The 19,272-nt window shown below is 38.4% G+C and overlaps 1 protein-coding gene across 2 annotated transcripts in view; it reads left to right on the top strand.

Annotated features, from left to right (window-relative positions):
* Window positions 1-19,272, top strand: part of LOC124369972 (methyl-CpG-binding domain protein 5-like) — a 163,288-nt gene that overhangs the window by 80,655 nt on the left and 63,361 nt on the right. The window lies entirely within an intron of this gene.

Genomic DNA, 19,272 nt, shown 5'->3' with positions numbered 1-19,272 from the left:
TTCCACTATTTTTTGTACTGTTGTTTTCTTTGTAGGTATTCCTTCCAGGGTTTGTATCTGTTTATTTTGTTAGATTGAGTGAAACAAGCAATAATTTTGACCAATTATTTTGTCATGTACAGATATCGCAGATGGCGACTTTGTGTTTTTATTTTGTTTTAAAGTGCTAGACTCATAAGTTTAAATGTTTTTGTAGGTAATGTATTTTTGTTCAAAACTGGTCACACTATTTATAAAAGTGACCAGTATATTTCCAAAACAATGAAAGAATTGTAAATGTTTGTTAAAATTGGAAATAAATCATTTATTCATTTATTCATCATTTATTCATTTATTCATTTTTTGTCAAAATATCGTAGTACTTATTTTGTCTGCAGATACAACCATGTCACATTTTTAATTCTTTTATTTCTGAAGATAGAGTTATTCTGATCAGTGCATTGTATAGATAAAATCATGAGGACCAATAATACGTAAAAACCTCAATCTGGTCAAAAATGTCGGTTAGAACCTTGTCAAACCAAGCCCACGATTTGTCTAGGTTATTCAGAACAAAACTGTAACTTTGTTTTTATTAATCGTTTCAATATTGTACAAATTTCTCCCCCCCCCAAAAAAAAAAAACAATAGTTTGAATGGATATTATTTGTATGTTTAAAATAGGACATCTCCCATACCTCGCTTAAAATTGCACACAGCATAATGTTGCTCTAATTAGGGAAAAGCATGAGGTCGTTTCACTACAGCTGGCTCTTAAGAGTAATATCACAGTCCCAAATTAAGGTCTCTGTGTTTTAAAAACATTCCTTGTAAATGATTATGTATTTTTTATTAAAACGAATACAACGTATTTTGCAATTATTGAAAATTGGCGCTTTAATTGCCATCGAGATCTCTATAAGAAGGATAGGATAATGCACTTTTTAGCCTTATTCCAGCCAGTCTTCATTGTGTACTGGTCTGTGCGGGAATCGTATCAAGCAACAATAAGGATTAATTCAAATTAACGTATACGTCGATCTCATCGACGTGACGATTTTAGTCTGAAAAATAAGATTTAGCTTAGGGTTTCGGCCGCTCAAACCCACAAGCTGTGGAAGACAACGGGTCAGAAAATATGTCTATTAGTTGATACACTGCAAACTGAACAAAATTTAAATTGAGGATTAAACTAGGGAAAAGCACAGAACAACGGTTTGTGAATTATTCTGTGCCCTAATGCTGTGACTTGTTATACTGCAATCCAAAGAAAGTAGAGAATGTTGACAGATCAAACAAACGATAATATAGACGCGTCAATGTTAGTAAATGTTTCCTAAAAACTGAATCGGGTAAGCTATAAACAAAACGCAAGATTGTTTGTATGGAAATGTTCTCTAAGGAGTTAAAACTAGATTTAATGTATTTGAGGTTAATCACTTGAGAGATCAGAGGGATCCAATATGGTTGTAACGTACTATTCTTTTATCAGCTGTTTTTGATACGCTGAATTTATTTGTGTACAGTTTCGTTTTACTTTATAATAGGATCTGACGTTTCATTTAGTGCGCCAACCTCAAACATAAATGAAATAATCCTTATAAAAACTGCAATTTTGTTCTTCTAGCTTTTTGGCACTTAACGAAGTCATCTACAGAGTGTTGACTGTGACTTTGACGAGATGGCCCCGTAGTAGAATACTTGTATCACTCCCTCATTGGCGCGATTTGTGACCATAGAGCTGTAATGTATGAGACGGTCATAAATCTGAGAAGAGATGCCCTCAAGAGGGACATCTGAGGTTGGTAAATTGTAAGCGCACTTGGCAAAGACAGTATTATCTATTGCTATAGAAGCAAGGCTTTGTACAGAATACGTAAGCCCGTTTAGTTGTTTTTCTACTCGGAGAGAAGGCAAGTAGCCGAGATTGTGGCAGCATTGTTTCGAACACGTAATGTCGCAGTCGGTACAGTGAGATTTACGTGCTGTAACGTTTGACGTAAAATCGCATGTTCTAGATCTGAAATGCCATTAAAGATTCCATCGATAACGAAGTAGGCACGTTTCAGCAGAGGTAACAATTACTGCTAAATGAGGTTGTTTTATAGTCGGTACTCCGTCTAGCCCATAAACTAGTTATGAACACAGGCGACATCGGCATATTTTTAATTGGCCATCATGTTCAAGGTGTAGTACGTAACTGAAATAGGCGTGAAATATGTTCTCGAATAAGAATGTGTCATAAATTCCATTTTAATATTCACACTTAACGCCTAGTATGATAAATAATTTGAATTGATGACGATCCTATATACACGCGCTGACTGTACTAAAGTACTTCTGTTTAATATCGCTATGGTTATTAATTTTCAAATAGGCTCGTATTCACTTTTGTTCTTGTTTTATGTAGAGAATTGGGTTTGGAAGCGAGAGATTCACAATTTTAGATAATGGGCTAAAAATGCTCTTAAAACATTGTTTGATCAGTCCATTGATGTCTTTGGTTATTTTTGGTTGGTAAAATTTGTGATCTCTGCTTCCTCCGCCTCACACTCAGGAGACAGTATGATAGAAGACCTCCTGCTAGTCCAGAGAGGAACTTTGGTCTATCACATTTGCTTAGGTAAGCTCCCGTTGAAAAGGGTTATTAAATTCCGTTGCTACAGTGTGGGGGTCATTTGTGATTTTTCCATTTATGAATAATAATTTGAGTTATTGATCATACTGTATTCAAAAGGAATGTATCTAACCTATTGTATTCCGTGATGACTCGCTTCCAAGCAGCTCCAAGTATTCATTTCCTGGTAACGTAACCCATATCTTAAACTGTCACATTTGCCCTTGAGCGCTCTCTTCGCAATTGTATATGTGAGCTTTTTCGCATAATCAGGTGAACATTGAATTCGGAATCCAAATCATGAAGTATGTCCGGAGGTCAAGAAAATTTGAACGAATAAAGATCCAGTATTGGATTTTGGTCCAAAGTGATTGGGTCCACCAGATACGCTGCCCAATCAATTTAACATTATTTTAGAAAAACATATTTAATAAATTGCCTACACTGCCCACAAAGATATATTAAATTATAATAATTAATTACCACTGATTGCTAAATACATCTTGTATCTTCTAAAAAAATCAAAATCACGTTGCTCTCTTTGGATATTAAGTTTGCATACTTAAGTCCATTCGAGTAGATACAATGTACCGCTCCTAATATAAATTGTGTAGAATTATTGCCGAGTAAAAGGAAATAATGAATCCTGTTCAAATTGCATTTTTTACATTAAGTTTATAATTGATCACGTTTACACTTAAATCTCCCCTTCCCTTTCACTTCTCAGTCGATCAAGTTTTTTTTTATCATCATATTAGCCGTACATTTCTTCATGACGTTGTTACTTTTACATAACAATAGGTGTTACTTTTTACCTTTTAACCCGATCAGGTTCATATTAAATCAGTTATACTAGCTATATTTTGTTAATCTTTGCCAATGTTATACTTCACGTGAGTATATCAATAATTGCGATTCTATACAGCCTTTACTCCACAACAGCTTCACACTGTTGGCACAAGGATATCGGCCAATGGCGAGACTTTGTAGACAGTATTTTTCCACTGCGATGGACAGTGTCGCCAGAAGCATGTAATAGTAGCGTATCTCATCTTTCTTCGACTCTGTAGAGGGTACAGCATTTTATCCACTGCGATGGACAGTGTCACCAGAAGCATGTAATAGTAGCGTATCTCATCTTTCTTCGACTCTGTAGAGGGTACAGCATTTATCCACTGCGATTGGACAGTGTCGCCAGAAGCATGTAATAGTAGCGTATCTCATCTTTCTTCGACTCTGTAGAGGGTACAGCATTTTATCCACTGCGATGGGCAGTGTCGCCAGAAGCATGTAATAGTAGCGTATCTCATCTTTCTTCGACTCTGTAGAGGGTACAGCATTTATCCACTGCGATGGACAGTGTCGCCAGAAGCATGTAATAGCGTATCTCATCTTTCTTCGACTCTGTAGAGGGTACAACATTTATCCACTGCGATGGACAGTGTCGCCAGAAGCATGTAATAGTAGCGTATCTCATCTTTCTTCGACTCTGTAGAGGGCACAGCATTTATCCACTGCGATGGACAGTGTCGCCAGAAGCATGTAATAGTAGCGTATCTCATCTTTCTTCGACTCTGTAGAGGGTACAGCATTTATTCACTGCGATTTGACGGTGTCGCAAGAAGCCTTTAATACTAACGTTTCTCAGCATTAAAGAAGTAACAAAGGTAACTTATCTAGACATATTTATCTTTTTTGATTAGTTAGGAATACTTTTCTTTAGTTTTCCGTTTAATCTAAGTCAGAACAATAAGAAGTTAGATCGGATTCGTGGTTTACTGTTGTCTGTACGACACACAACACGATGTTAATTATGATTGTTTGTTTCCTTTTAAGGGTTAATTATACATGATGAGTAGTTTTTAAGTCATTACCTGTTAGTTATATTATACACCCTTTAATGTTAGTCTAATTAACAATCTTGTAAATAGCAAATTGTTCAATTAAACTTGTGAACGTAACCCTGTGACTACCGGAACTATATGTTTCTTACTAGTACATAGTCACTTTTCTCACACTTCTTGAACCTGTTGGCTCTTTAATTCTTTCAAATGATAACGGAAATGTAATAATATATTTAAATGAGATTAAAACTAAACTGGTATACAAAGCAACATAGTTTGGAAACTAAAGAGTTGTTAAAAAAACATTTTTCTCTTTCATAATTGAAAAATATTACAATAATATATTTAAAATATCTTTAGGTGTCCCAATTCCTAAGTTACGCGTTTTAACAAGTATAATTTATTTTGAGATTGTATTATGGATCTTTCTCGGCAGAACGTGAAAGTTAATCTGTTTTATAACAAGTATAATTTATTTTGAGATTGTATTATGGATCTTTCTCAGCAGAACGTGAAAGTTAATCTGTTTTATAACAAGTATAATTTATTTTGAGATTGTATTATGGATCTTTCTCAGCAGAACGTGAAAGTTAATCTGTTTTATAACAAGTATAATTTATTTTGAGATTGTATTATGGATCTTTCTCAGCAGAACGTGAAAGTTAATCTGTTTTATAACAAGTATAATTTATTTTGAGATTGTATTATGGATCTTTCTCAGCAGAACGTGAAAGTTAATCTGTTTTATAACAAGTATAATTTATTTTGAGATTGTATTATGGATCTTTCTCAGCAGAACGTGAAAGTTAATCTGTTTTATAACAAGTATAATTTATTTTGAGATTGTATTATGGATCTTTCTCAGCAGAACGTGAAAGTTAATCTGTTTTATAACAAGTATAATTTATTTTGAGATTGTATTATGGATCTTTCTCAGCAGAACGTGAAAGTTAATCTGTTTTATAACAAGTATAATTTATTTTGAGATTGTATTATGGATCTTTCTCAGCAGAACGTGAAAGTTAATCTGTTTTACATGGAGTATAGGAAGACGAGTCGTTTGGTCACAGCATGTTCTTCAACATGATAAAAGCCAGTGGGATGAAATACAGGCGGTATCGTTGCTGTTACGAGGGCTCAGACGTGCCTTTGATCAGTCGACGGTAACTGATTGACAAAAGCTCACGTCATGTTGTGTTGGTTCGCAGGGGTTCCTGTAACCTGATAGAATACTTCGGCTTGAAATATAGCCGAGTATACGACAACATTGCCGGTATCGTTGCTGTTACGCGGGCTCAGACGTACCTTTGATCAGTCGACGGTAACTGATTGACAAAAACTAAGATTACGTTATATTATAACGCCAGCGTGTAATTCTTCGCGTCTTAAATTGGGCTGCTTCGTACAGATTATACAATTGAAGATTAGGCTGGTTTTCACTAAATCCACCATGTATTAATTTCTTTCCGGTGGCCGTTCCCATAATGAGTTTTGTTTCACGTGCGTTTCTTTTCTTTTTGTCGTTTCTTATTTTATACTAACTCGGTCTACGTTTGTTGAAACCTTTTAATCTTTGTTATCCTATATCATGTTATCAATTTTCCAATTTTGCCATTGAAAACTTGATTCTGTTATTTCTTTTCAGTGACATTATCTGGTAATTTGCCCTATGATACATATTACAACAGTGTTCTTTATCACTAGAATTTGTAAAACTCGTGTAATTTGTCATCTCTTTGCTGCAAAACCGTTCAATGAGAATGGCCGAATTGAGAATTGTACGTGATGTCAGAAGTCAGACAGGTTTCTTTGTTTATCTGTGTTCCTTAGTGGTTGCAGACAACTGATGTGTTATTCCTGTTGAAGATGAAAACAGTTCGGTAAAGACTGTCCTAACTAGCTCTGCTTTCGCACTCAAAGAAGTATGAGGTCAAATGGCATCTTTGAGTGCCTTTACTACACTACTCAAAACGAACTTTTGAGCAAGTGACTTTTGGCCACGGAAGTTGGTTCAGCAATTGACGGATTCAGAAGAAAAATCATCATTACTATAAGAAAACGACCATGAATAGCTTTGTTATTCAAAAGTGCGAGAGTGATAAAGTGTGTTTTATAATTCTATAATATCGACGTGTTTTTATTTCCAAATTTCACATAATTTATTTTTATAATTATGTTAGTTTGTTATTATGTACAAACTAACGTTTATTGCTCAATGCCCTTATCATAAATGATTTGTCGAATTATTCGAATGTGTATTTGTGTTACCCAGTGGCCGCTTGAATGCGTCAGAATCCGGTAAATGTGGAAGTCGCGCAGCAATATTCATGAGGATCTCACACGTCTAGACCTCGTGAAGCAGTACGTGTGAGAATCTAGCGTGTGTAGACCTCGTACTGCAGTACGTGTGAAATGACATCAAATAAAACGCTCTTAAGAGGAGAGTAATTGTAGTTTCGCTGTAAAAGTAAACTGGCGATGCCGACTCTCGATTATTAAACCGGCAGTAAAAGCTAGAACGCGAGCAAACAATGGCAGATCTAGCAATCGCCATATTGCAGTAATGTTGGCTGCCGGGATACGTGCATTCACAAAGGGACAGTAGAACGGCTGCTACAAGTGCAACTAACCTCCCTCTACTTCCCACACCCGTCAGAACCTTTGTGGATTGTTCTGGCGTTTGGTTTCATGAGGTTAAAGAACCCTGGTACCTAGATAGATCGCATGGAGACCTTCCCATTACAATCACACCCGTGTCTCTCATAAGAATCGTTGCTTGACCTGAGGCTAAAAAACCGTGGTACCAGATAAATTTCGTACGAAATCTTTTCATTACAATTACACTCATGACTAATAAGAATCAATCCTAAAGACTCTAGCGTCAGGTAGATTTCATAGCAATCTTCCTATTACAGTCATATTCATCTCCGAATCATAAAAAGAGTGTATTAAGTTTAGTGTATTAATAGTATTAGTGTATTAAAAAAGACTTACAGGCCGCCATTTTGTTCAGGACTGAAGTAGAAACATTTGATTTGCAGCACTATTCTTGTTTTACAAGAGCTCTACTATGTTAAAGAAAAAACTAGATGTAGTCACTCTAAGGGGGTTTACCATAAAATGTTGTAAATTAACTCCGCAGCCCCCTAATCACCCATTTAGGCTTGGGGGTTGAAGTTATCATACATCCCAAAAACCATGATTTTAGTCTTATAACGATCCCCCATAGATATTTATTTTTATACTCGTATATGTCTTTTCAAAGGTCTGAGGGGGGGCGCTATCGAGACTCCTGGTATAAACGAATGTGTGATAATTCGGTACCGTAACACTGACAGATACAGACATAAGGAACCTATCTTGAAGGGTTGCAGGTATGCGACTAGACAGGAGTTTCAGGAATAAAATGCCCTATCATGTTATCAGGCCTTATGCGAAATATAAGGAGTGTTTTAAAAACTTACAATTTTTTCAATGATAATTAGTTATGAAAAACAAAAGTTTGAATTCACCGAAGAAAGTTAGAATATTTGAACTATTAGATGGTGTGCAACACCCTCGGAGGGAATAGACTTTGTTGAATAGATTTCGTACCTACGTAGGTAGAAGTAGGTCTTAGAAGTTAAGGTAGGGTCAGGCACCCACTGAATGTTGCTACTGCGGGAGCCGACAATGCGTCGTATAGTAGAAGATTGTCCTTCGCGTGCATTTCCAAGAGTCAAGCCCATCATCATCCTACTGACATGGGTAGGAGTGGGTCTTAGAAGTTAAGGTAGGGTCAGGCACCCACTGAATGTTGCTACTGCGGGAGCCGACAATGCGTCGTATAGTAGAAGATTGTCCTCCGCGTGCATTTCCAAGAGTCAAGCCCATCTTCATCCTACTGACATGGGTAGGAGTGGGTCTTGGAAGTTAAGGTGGGGTCAGGCACCCATCGAATGTTGCTACTGCGGGAGCCGACAATGCGTCGTATAGTAGAAGATTGTCCTCCGCGTGCATTTCCAAGAGTCAAGCCCATCTTCATCCTACTGACATGGGTAGGAGTGGGTCTTGGAAGTTAAGGTGGGGTCAGGCACCCACTGAATGTTGCTACTGCGGGAGCCGACAATGCGTCGTATAGTAGAAGATTGTCCTCCGCGTGCATTTCCAAGAGTCAAGCCCATCTTCATCCTACTGACATGGGTAGGAGTGGGTCTTGGAAGTTAAGGTGGGGTCAGGCACCCATCGAATGTTGCTACTGCGGGAGCCGACAATGCGTCGTATAGTAGAAGATTGTCCTCCGCGTGCATTTCCAAGAGTCAAGCCCATCTTCATCCTACTGACATGGGTAGGAGTGGGTCTTGGAAGTTAAGGTGGGGTCAGGCACCCACTGAATGTTGCTACTGCGGGAGCCGACAATGCGTCGTATAGTAGAAGATTGTCCTCCGCGTGCATTTCCAAGAGTCAAGCCCATCTTCATTCTACTGACATGGGTAGGAGTGGTTCTTGGAAGTTAAGGTGGGGTCAGGCACCCATCGAATGTTGCTACTGCGGGAGCCGACAATGCGTCGTATAGTAGAAGATTGTCCTTCGCGTGCATTTCCAAGAGTCAAGCCCATCTTCATCCTACTGACATGGGTAGGAGTGGGTCTTGGAAGTTAAGGTGGGGTCAGGCACCCATCGAATGTTGCTACTGCGGGAGCTGACAATGCGTATAATAGAAAATTGTCCTCCGCGTGCATTTCCAAGAGTCAAGCCCATCTTCATCCTACTGACATGGGTAGGAGTGGGTCTTAGAAGTTAAGGTAGGGTCAGGCACCCATCGAATGTTGCTACTGCGGGAGCCGACAATGCATCGTATAGTAGAAGATTGTCCTTCGCGTGCATTTCCAAGAGTCAAGCCCATCATCATCCTACTGACATGGGTAGGAGTGGGTCTTGGAAGTTAAGGTGGGGTCAGGCACCCATCGAATGTTGCTACTGCGGGAGCCGACAATGCGTCGTATAGTAGAAGATTGTCCTTCGCGTGCATTTCCAAGAGTCAAGCCCATCATCATCCTACTGACATGGGTAGGAGTGGGTCCTGGAAGTTAAGGTAGGGTCAGGCACCCATCGAATGTTGCTACTGCGGGAGCTGACAATGCGTATAATAGAAAATTGTCCTCCGCGTGCATTTCCAAGAGTCAAGCCCATCTTCATCCTACTGACATGGGTAGGAGTGGGTCCTGGAAGTTAAGGTAGGGTCAGGCACCCATCGAATGTTGCTACTGCGGGAGCTGACAATGCGTATAATAGAAAATTGTCCTCCGCGTGCATTTCCAAGAGTCAAGCCCATCTTCATCCTACTGACATGGGTAGGAGTGGGTCTTGGAAGTTAAGGTGGGGTCAGGCACCCATCGAATGTTGCTACTGCGGGAGCCGACAATGCGTCGTATAGTAGAAGATTGTCCTCCGCGTGCATTTCCAAGAGTCAAGCCCATCTTCATCCTACTGACATGGGTAGGAGTGGGTCTTGGAAGTTAAGGTGGGGTCAGGCACCCACTGAATGTTGCTACTGCGGGAGCCGACAATGCGTCGTATAGTAGAAGATTGTCCTCCGCGTGCATTTCCAAGGGTTAAGCCCATCTTCATCCTACTGACATGTGTAGGAGTGGGTCTTGGAAGTTAAGGTGGGGTCAGGCACCCACTGAATGTTGCTACTGCGGGAGCCGACAATGCGTCGTATAGTAGAAGATTGTCCTTCGCGTGCATTTCCAAGAGTCAAGCCCATCATCATCCTACTGACATGGGTAGGAGTGGGTCTTGGAAGTTAAGGTGGGGTCAGGCACCCACTGAATGTTGCTACTGCGGGAGCCGACAATGCGTCGTATAGTAGAAGATTGTCCTCCGCGTGCATTTCCAAGGGTTAAGCCCATCTTCATCCTACTGACATGGGTAGGAGTGGGTCTTGGAAGTTAAGGTGGGGTCAGGCACCCACTGAATGTTGCTACTGCGGGAGCCGACAATGCGTCGTATAGTAGAAGATTGTCCTTCGCGTGCATTTCCAAGAGTCAAGCCCATCTTCATCCTACTGACATGGGTAGGAGTGGGTCTTAGAAGTTAAGGTAGGGTCAGGCACCCATCGAATGTTGCTACTGCGGGAGCCGACAATGCGTCGTATAGTAGAAGATTGTCCTTCGCGTGCATTTCCAAGGGTTAAGCCCATCTTCATCCTACTGACATGGGTAGGAGTGGGTCTTGGAAGTTAAGGTGGGGTCAGGCACCCATTGAATGTTGCTACTGCGGGAGCCGACAATGCGTCGTATAGTAGAAGATTGTCCTTCGCGTGCATTTCCAAGAGTCAAGCCCATCATCATCCTACTGACATGGGTAGGAGTGGGTCTTGGAAGTTAAGGTAGGGTCAGGCACCCATTGAATGTTGCTACTGCGGGAGCCGACAATGCGTCGTATAGTAGAAGATTGTCCTTCGCGTGCATTTCCAAGAGTCAAGCCCATCATCATCCTACTGACATGGGTAGGAGTGGGTCTTAGAAGTTAAGGTAGGGTCAGGCACCCATCGAATGTTGCTACTGCGGGAGCCGACAATGCGTCGTATAGTAGAAGATTGTCCTTCGCGTGCATTTCCAAGGGTTAAGCCCATCTTCATCCTACTGACATGGGTAGGAGTGGGTCTTGGAAGTTAAGGTGGGGTCAGGCACCCACTGAATGTTGCTACTGCGGGAGCCGACAATGCGTCGTATAGTAGAAGATTGTCCTCCGCGTGCATTTCCAAGGGGCTAGTCATGTTGCATCTTCATGTTGCAGACGAAGCAGCGGCAGAATTTATACGAGAACTTGGTTTGGATTAATAAAGATATAAACTATGTTTCTTAGTTTTTTGTTTGATTTTTTCTCTGCTTCGAGCCTTACTCCCTGTAAACTATTTTATCATTTTGCTATTTTATATTTTAGTTGGTACTGGTAATTGATACCACATATGTGTTTCAAGTATAAATTTTAAAGTGTAAACATTCTATAGATTACTCACCATTGTTGTAAATTCCCCTTAGCGTTATCTTGTTATGTGAAAATTGATAACGTTACATTATAGATGCTCCTTGCGTGTTAGATTTACTTCGTCACTAATGTAAAATCAATCAATGCGATAGTGCCTATTTGAATTTTGTTATTTTATTTGAAATTGATAATGCTATCAGAATAGAATTAATTTATTACATTTGATTTCAGTTATAACTAATTAAAATTAGTATAAATCTACGGTGATTTTGTTTACATTGTTTTACGCAATAGTCTATTGTTCGGTCAATTGACGTGGGGATATTGAGAACACGGCCAGACTGATTTGATTATTTTGTTCTCATGTAGAGGTGATACAATACATTTCATTTGTATTAAATTACATGTGATAAGTTTAAGAAGTTTAGAATATAAAATAGAACAAATCGCCAGCAATGCAATATTTTAATTTGCTTAACTGGTTTCTTTGGTTCGCTCTCTAGAAGGTATCTCTTTGCGCTCTGACTCTGGCTTTCTCGGTTTGCATACCTGGGACCCGTATTAACACTGTCCCAAGTGGCCGCATGTGGCATAGTCCGAAATTGTTATGTCTTCATGTTAACAATACTACATCACGCGTCAAGACTCAGGCCTGGATACGTGATGGAAGAGTCAGGGGTATGCGAGGAAGTCTCGGAGTATGTGACAGTCTCCTCATATGTGGGTGTCTCGGGGTATGTGGTAGTCTGGATGTATAAGGAACTCGGAGTATGCGACAGTCTGAAGTATGAGGAAGTCCTGGGTATGAGGCAGTCTCGACGTATGAGTATCTCAGGTATGTGGTATTTTACTTATCAGGAAGTCCGTGGTAGATGGCAGTCTCGACTTATGAGGGTGTCTCGGGCTATGTGGTAGTCTGGACGTATAAGGAACTCTCGGAGTATGAGACAGTCCGGGGTATGTGGTATTGTACTTATGAGGAAGTACGGGGTATGTGGCGGTTCCAACTTATGAGGATGTCTCGGAGTATGTGCCATGTTAATGTTACTGGCATCAGAAATTGTGCAAATAGCCTAGTTCAATGGTAATTGAGTTTGACAGCTTAATGGTTTTGTATTTATTTATTGCCTGTATATTTATTGCTAATCCTACATTCAATCGTGCTGTGTTAATTATCAAGCATTATATATTAGTTTTAATTGTTGCAATACTAATGTAATTTTCTTTCGCGATCAAATATGTTGTTATCTTTACTATATGGTAAATAATATGTAAAGTAGGTAGTGGAAAAGAACCTAAAGATAATGATAATTGATATAATCAAAGTATTACGAGTATATTGTTATTTTTAGCATTTTCCTTGCTGCGGCATTTTGAATTGTATTTGTACAAGCCTTCGTTCTTGTTGTTTGCATAAGTAAGTTTATATTTAATCATTTCTTTTTTTTTTATTTTACAGTTATGTGTAATATGAAATGATACAGAGAATATGTCATTTGTATCTCTGGTCCCATCCACCTCCAACTCGGACATGAAGATTAATTTTAAATTAGTAAGAATTTCTTAGTTTCATTGCCTATGACTGAGAAGCGAAGAATAATATTGAAATACCTGTAATCGAGTTAAAAATTACTACATTTGGCTACCTTCACAGATGAATAGGTCGCATTGCTGTGAATATGTGGGAAAACACGATTAGACAATGTGTGTTGTGTGATTGGGAGATCGGTTATTTAGCTAACATATCACGAAATAGTGTAGGAAAGGAGATATGAATTTTGCCATGCCAAAGTATCGCTTGGCGAAGCAGTCGAGAGGCGGCTAGGGAGTAGCTGTAATTTTCGGCCGTATGAAACAATGTTGCAGTGTGTACGAGTATGTTGGATCCTCGCCAGTTCTCGCCCGTCTAAGTGGGTCGCATTACATCTAAGCTGTTTTTGGCTTTGGTACTTAAGAGAAAATAGGCTTCTGATTAAATTATTAATCGTTCCTCGCACGTTTTATCACTTAATTGACGTACCCTGATCACTTCACTTTCAGATTTAAATTTTATAACAAATTGATCCTTGTACGATGATTTTTAATGTTTGTACACAAAAGTGTCAAGGGAAGTAAAAGGAAGGACCACCACTCAAAACTCGCGTATAATGTTTATTATCAAATGGATCTCTTACGATGCTTACGATTTTCATGTTTACATTTATTTAAAAAAAAACGTGTAACTTCAAGGAAGCAATTTGAGTCGAGATATGAATTTGAATTCACCTTAGTTATCTGATTATAGAAATCAAAGCAGTGCCATGCTACTGTAATAATCAAATATAATTCATATATTTTCCAGGTGGATAATTCTTCTTAGCCCTGAACTGGTTTTGCTTGCATAGTTTAAACTGTGAAATTAATACAGGTGGGAATAATAATAACAGCTTGATTTTGGAATTCAAAGTCAGTTGAATCAGTTTCCCGGCCCCTAGGAACTCCCGGCCTTTAGGGGGCCTCTCAAGGTTTAACCCTGAGGTTCCGCCCACTCCGGTACGATTGGCCCAAACCACGAACATGCCACTCACTTTTACAACGCCCGTACAAATTTCTTAAATACGCGTCAAAAATTAGAACCGTAAATATAGACAGAGAATTGTTTACATTTACATATTGAGATAAATAGGTTTGGAAATCTACCTGAAACCGGTGATGTTTTGACTATCGGTAAACAATAATAACATTTTAAAATATCAAGTATTTATTTTTATTTAAAAATAAAATAGTACCTGCCACCTGCCAAAGAGGTTTAACTACATGAGTCATTTGGGAGCGGGAATTCCCTCGATAGTAAACAAAGGGCTTTCTTCCTTTATAAATTCACAACCCTCTCCCCATCTACAACTTGTGTAAACAAACTGCACATTTAGTGCCCTATACTCTGAACTACACTCACTGAAAGTAACAGTAAATCCTACTATAAATCTCGACTCATTGATGGGTACTTGTATGGAGTTCTGTAAGAGTTCTAATAGTTAAGCTACTGTCTTACTTTACGCCGTACAGATTAAAGTAGACCCTTGTTGGTTAGAGGAAGTGAATTGCTACTGTGTCGAAGAGGGAATGATTACTTTCCGAGTCGTACCAGGAGAAGTTGCTCGTAGTCCTATTGCATATGGGTTTAAATAGACATTTGGCAAAAGTGGTAGCAAAACTTTCAGCGTTAGAAGATTTTCAGTGGGAAACACTATTTTCACGTTCCAATGGAAGTCTCCATGCATCCCACTGCAGCACGGGTTCCGACTGCAGATTCAGTTTGATGTTCAGCTTCACCACGTCTAGATGAGCCGTGATCAATGGTATTTGATTGCACTGAGCAACGATCAGTCAATTCCAGATCAAAAGTCACTTTGATATTGGTTGTAGAAATTCTTCGCAGTATTCCGATAGCTTTTGTCAGCTGGCCTGTGTATTTATGATACATTCACACTTTTTCACAATCATCAACATTCTTAAACAAGCTCTTCACTGGCAGACAAGTTTATAATCCAAGGTTAAATGTGCCGCAAAGTATGAACTTTAAATTGCACTTTCAATCTTTAACTGAGCTTTGTGTACAGCCCGAACGTTTTTATATTTACGTTATTTCTCTAAAGGGTATTTTGTAAGAGTCTGCATCATTCTTGTCATTGTCGAAAGAGAATTTACATCCATATTATTTCCAATGTATTTTAAATTGTACTGTATTGTTAATAATGTGGCTGATAATTTTCCTGTCCCATCGAATATATGAAGAGTTATAGAAGGCGTTATAGAAGTTATAACGTCGTTTCATATTTTACCTGACTATCGTTTTAAGGATTATTTTTAATCTGCAGCTTGCATTCCCTGGTATTTTTACTGTAAATTGCATATAAAAGCAATTATCAAGGGTTCTATCTCTGCGTGCGAGAGTATTAAGCACTATATTATGAAGTCAATTTTCTCTTTTTTCTTTAATTTCTTGAGTCCGGTATTTTGATGATTCTGGGTTTGTATCTAAAACTAAAAACACAAAAAATAGTCGCTATTGTCAGGGATTTCTATATTCGGTTTATATATTGCTTTGATCTATTATCAAAACTTTAAAATGGTATGTCATTTAACCTATACAAGATAGTTTAGTTTATACTTAAAATTACGAATTTCCACTGCTTCCCTGAAAAGGTGAAGAATTCCCAATATCAGTTTTATAGGGCTTTCTTGTGTTGCATAGTTAACAAGTGGATCTAATATTAAACAGTGAGTAGCCTACATTTTACAGAATGTAAGCCTTTAAAATAGGTTTAATGATTCTTTTTTAATGGGAAAGGATGTAGGGATGGCCGTCAAAACAGTTAAGAAAATACCCAAAATGTTTATTTTTTTAATCGACGATGATTCGCAAGTTTAATCTTGTCCAGTTACAACATGTATTAGGTCCTGTGCGCTTGGTAACTAACACATGAACCACTCGAGTTTGACAGCTAAACACGTACCGTTGTAAAAGCTGAGGTTGGCGACGCCAGGAGTTAGTTACCAATTTAAACAGTTATTGACCACAGTGCGCTACAGTGGCTAACGCGTGAACTACTTGCATTTTGACGCTAAACAAAATCCGCTGTAAAATGTATTAGTTACCAACAAGTTTAGTGACCCGACACGCCAAAGGAAAGTATTTTTCAACAATAGATTATTAAGTTAAGTATGTCGCAACTGCAGCTTGAACCCTTCCCGAATAATTAAGAACTTCTTGATTACCAGTTGTGTCCAAAAAGTATCCGACCGCAAGCTGGATAAAAGATTATTCATCAATTTGTTTTAACAAGTGATATCACCTTGATTCCAAACATTTTTTCTAGTGCTTTTGCCATCTTCAGGAGCAAGCCTTGGGAGTAAACGGGGCTTTTCATTCTAGTATTAAGTAATTCCTGGTCTCAAATTGGGATTCTTACATTCAATATACGATTGTCTAGTTATCCTTCTCTAGTGGAGATTCGCAATAACATCTGAGAGTCGTACTTAGTAGCAAAACCGGGCAAGCAGGCTGTACTCAGGTATGATCTATCACCTAGCCAATGAGTGAACGCTCACACTACTGATATATTCTGCTAGTAGTGGTTTATGTTACACCAGGGCGCATTGTGTGCAGAAAAATTAGGTTGCTGGCTTGATCGATCTCTAACGTGATGGCGCTGTTGTAGTAGGCGTAAATACTAAAACCCAATTCTTATTTCATTGTAAGAAAATCTCATAAGAAAATCATAAAGCCTTATATGCACATGAGAAATTATCTTAAAACATTAATTTTAAAATGTTTGAAAAATACTGTAGCAAAACTTTCAATTTACACAGTTCTTTTAAACACGAATAAATGTGTGGTTTATTTTATGATAGGCTTAGCAGACACTACATACATTTCAGAACCAAGAAGGTATTGTGTTCCCAAGATTATGATATATCAATATAAAAAATCGTTTTACAGAAATCGTGTGTGAATGATTGGTGTATTAGTTTGCCTAATTTAATGATACGAGGTAACTACAATAAGGTCTTATACATGATCATGCATTGAACATAGTCGAGCAAATGCAATTCTTTGCTTGTGTACAATCGTGTTCTGTCTGTAATTTGTACAGGCCATTGAAATAACGTGTAGTAATATCATCCTGCAGTCGCGTGTATTACCACTTTATAACACACCTAAAGTGTACCGCACATCGGCAATAATGTAGAACTCCTTCCAACTTTATCGATTGCTAATCTTATCTCTGTAAACCGTAATATAATCCTCCAATCGTGTATATTACCTTTTTTGAACAAATAAATGAAAAGCGGTTGCCTGTTCACTGTCGTTCCTGCAATACTGAGGGAGCGAATATACTCTTGTGAGATTTCATCACTGGAGGAAGGAAAGCGAACTAGCTCCTATTACAAAACGGCTGTAAAAGGCAAGGACCCTATTCCGGACCCTCACGCAACACCGCGTCAAATAAACCTGTTTCGGTCCTTGTCGGCCTATTGACGGACAACTGGGATCAATGATGTTTCACCACATCCCTCCCCTCTTCCCTTTGTGTGCTCCCGAACCAAAATATATCGCGACTAATCTCCGACCCTCTCCTATTAACCAATACGTCTGGCGATGTACAACTATAACAACAAAGGTGATGTTTCTTAACAGAGATCGGTTTTTGAAATTTGGGGGGGGGGGAGAATCGTTGACGCAAGCGATGACCGAAAATATCCTCTTTGACCGACTATCGGATGTCTTATTCTAATTAACATTTTAATATACACAGTGTTTCGTGCCTTTGCACCAAACTTTATAAGGTGATTACTTAAACATAATTTAACGGTTTCTGTAAATATGCACCCTAAGCGCTTGGTTTTCCTTACATTTCCTGTATGTGATCGTTGTTTTTTTTAATTCATAACTCGAACGTTTTAGGTCACAGAGAATTGTTACTTTGTTTGTTATTCCCGACTTTGAGCTAAAAATAGTTTTTACAATGCCAACTATTTAAAAACCTTTACATCAAATTGGACGAAACCAACGTAACAGCAAGAAACTTACAAGACATATAAAGAGTAGACCATTCAAAGAAAAAGGTATGTTACCTTATTTATTTAAAATATGAACGGTAGTTGATGACATAAACCTTTAGTCACCAAAATGTCTGGAAACACCCAAATATACTTTTTGATAACATAAATTCAATAGTAAAATTGCAATGTTTTTCTGAAATTGAATAATTATTTAAATACTCAAAGTGATATATTTTATGATAGAGTGATTTATAAAACGTCATACTGTAACAAATGGCGGCTGTTTAACGGTATTATCGATTTTGTTTCAACAGCCACCATTTTGTAATGAGTAAAAAGCTTAAAAAGTGGTTTGCGGCACTGTGTTCTAATAATGAAGACCTTTCAAATTATATGCATATTGATCTAGGCTTCAATTTAAATTTTCATGACATCTCCTACGTGCACCCGTCGTACCCCCAATGTAGGCCTGTGATGTTAGTTGCCTAAAATATTGGATAGCCATATAACACTGTTTAAAGTTCATAGATTTTATCTGCAATGATTTTGAAACATTAAGGCGTTTCATAAATATTTTTTCTAAAAACATTGATTCACAAAAAGTACTTGCTCCGCCGGGACTCGAACCCGGGTGAGTGTGCTATCACTACACCACAGAGCCCTTACTTTTTACGATTACGACTTGAGGATAAATTTCACTCCCTTAATTCGTTTTTCGTACACATATTGTAAAAATGAATACCCTTTAACCTCTACTGTCTCTCGGCTTTTAGGCTAACCTCTGCAACATTTCTGTGACTTTATATTTTCATTCTCCTCAGAAAGGGCATCTTAAAGAGACTTAAATATTAAATTCGGATTTTACCAACTTAAATAAAGAGAAAGAATCCTGAACTAACATTACATACGTTTTTTTCTACCTGTTTCGAAATATACTAAATTTAATGCTTTTTTGCATATTATTTCTATGGACCCATCAATATATGATGATCTACATATGCCAAAAAGTTTAAAACTAAATTCTGTATTGTGGTATATCAAAAGTAATGTCTTGTCTGACTATAACACGGATGTTGATTGCTGCTACCACTGTTACTTCCCAATCACACGCGCTCAGCTTTTAGTATCAAGTGAAGGCCTATCTGCTGGTGCAGAAGCAGGAAGTACGCTACAATCAACAATATTCTGTCTACTGTACCACGGATGTTGATTGCTGTTACTATTTATTGTTACAGCCCCAGTCAGACGGCGCTCAGCTCTTTGGACCAAGTGAAGGCCTATCTGCTGGTGCAGATGTAGGAAGTACGCTAC

The sequence above is a fragment of the Homalodisca vitripennis genome, chromosome X (genome assembly GCF_021130785.1).
Source record: "Homalodisca vitripennis isolate AUS2020 chromosome X, UT_GWSS_2.1, whole genome shotgun sequence".
NCBI lineage: Eukaryota > Metazoa > Arthropoda > Insecta > Hemiptera > Cicadellidae > Homalodisca > Homalodisca vitripennis.
Note: the sequence above shows the minus strand (reverse complement) of the source record. Positions and strands in the feature narration are given on the sequence as shown.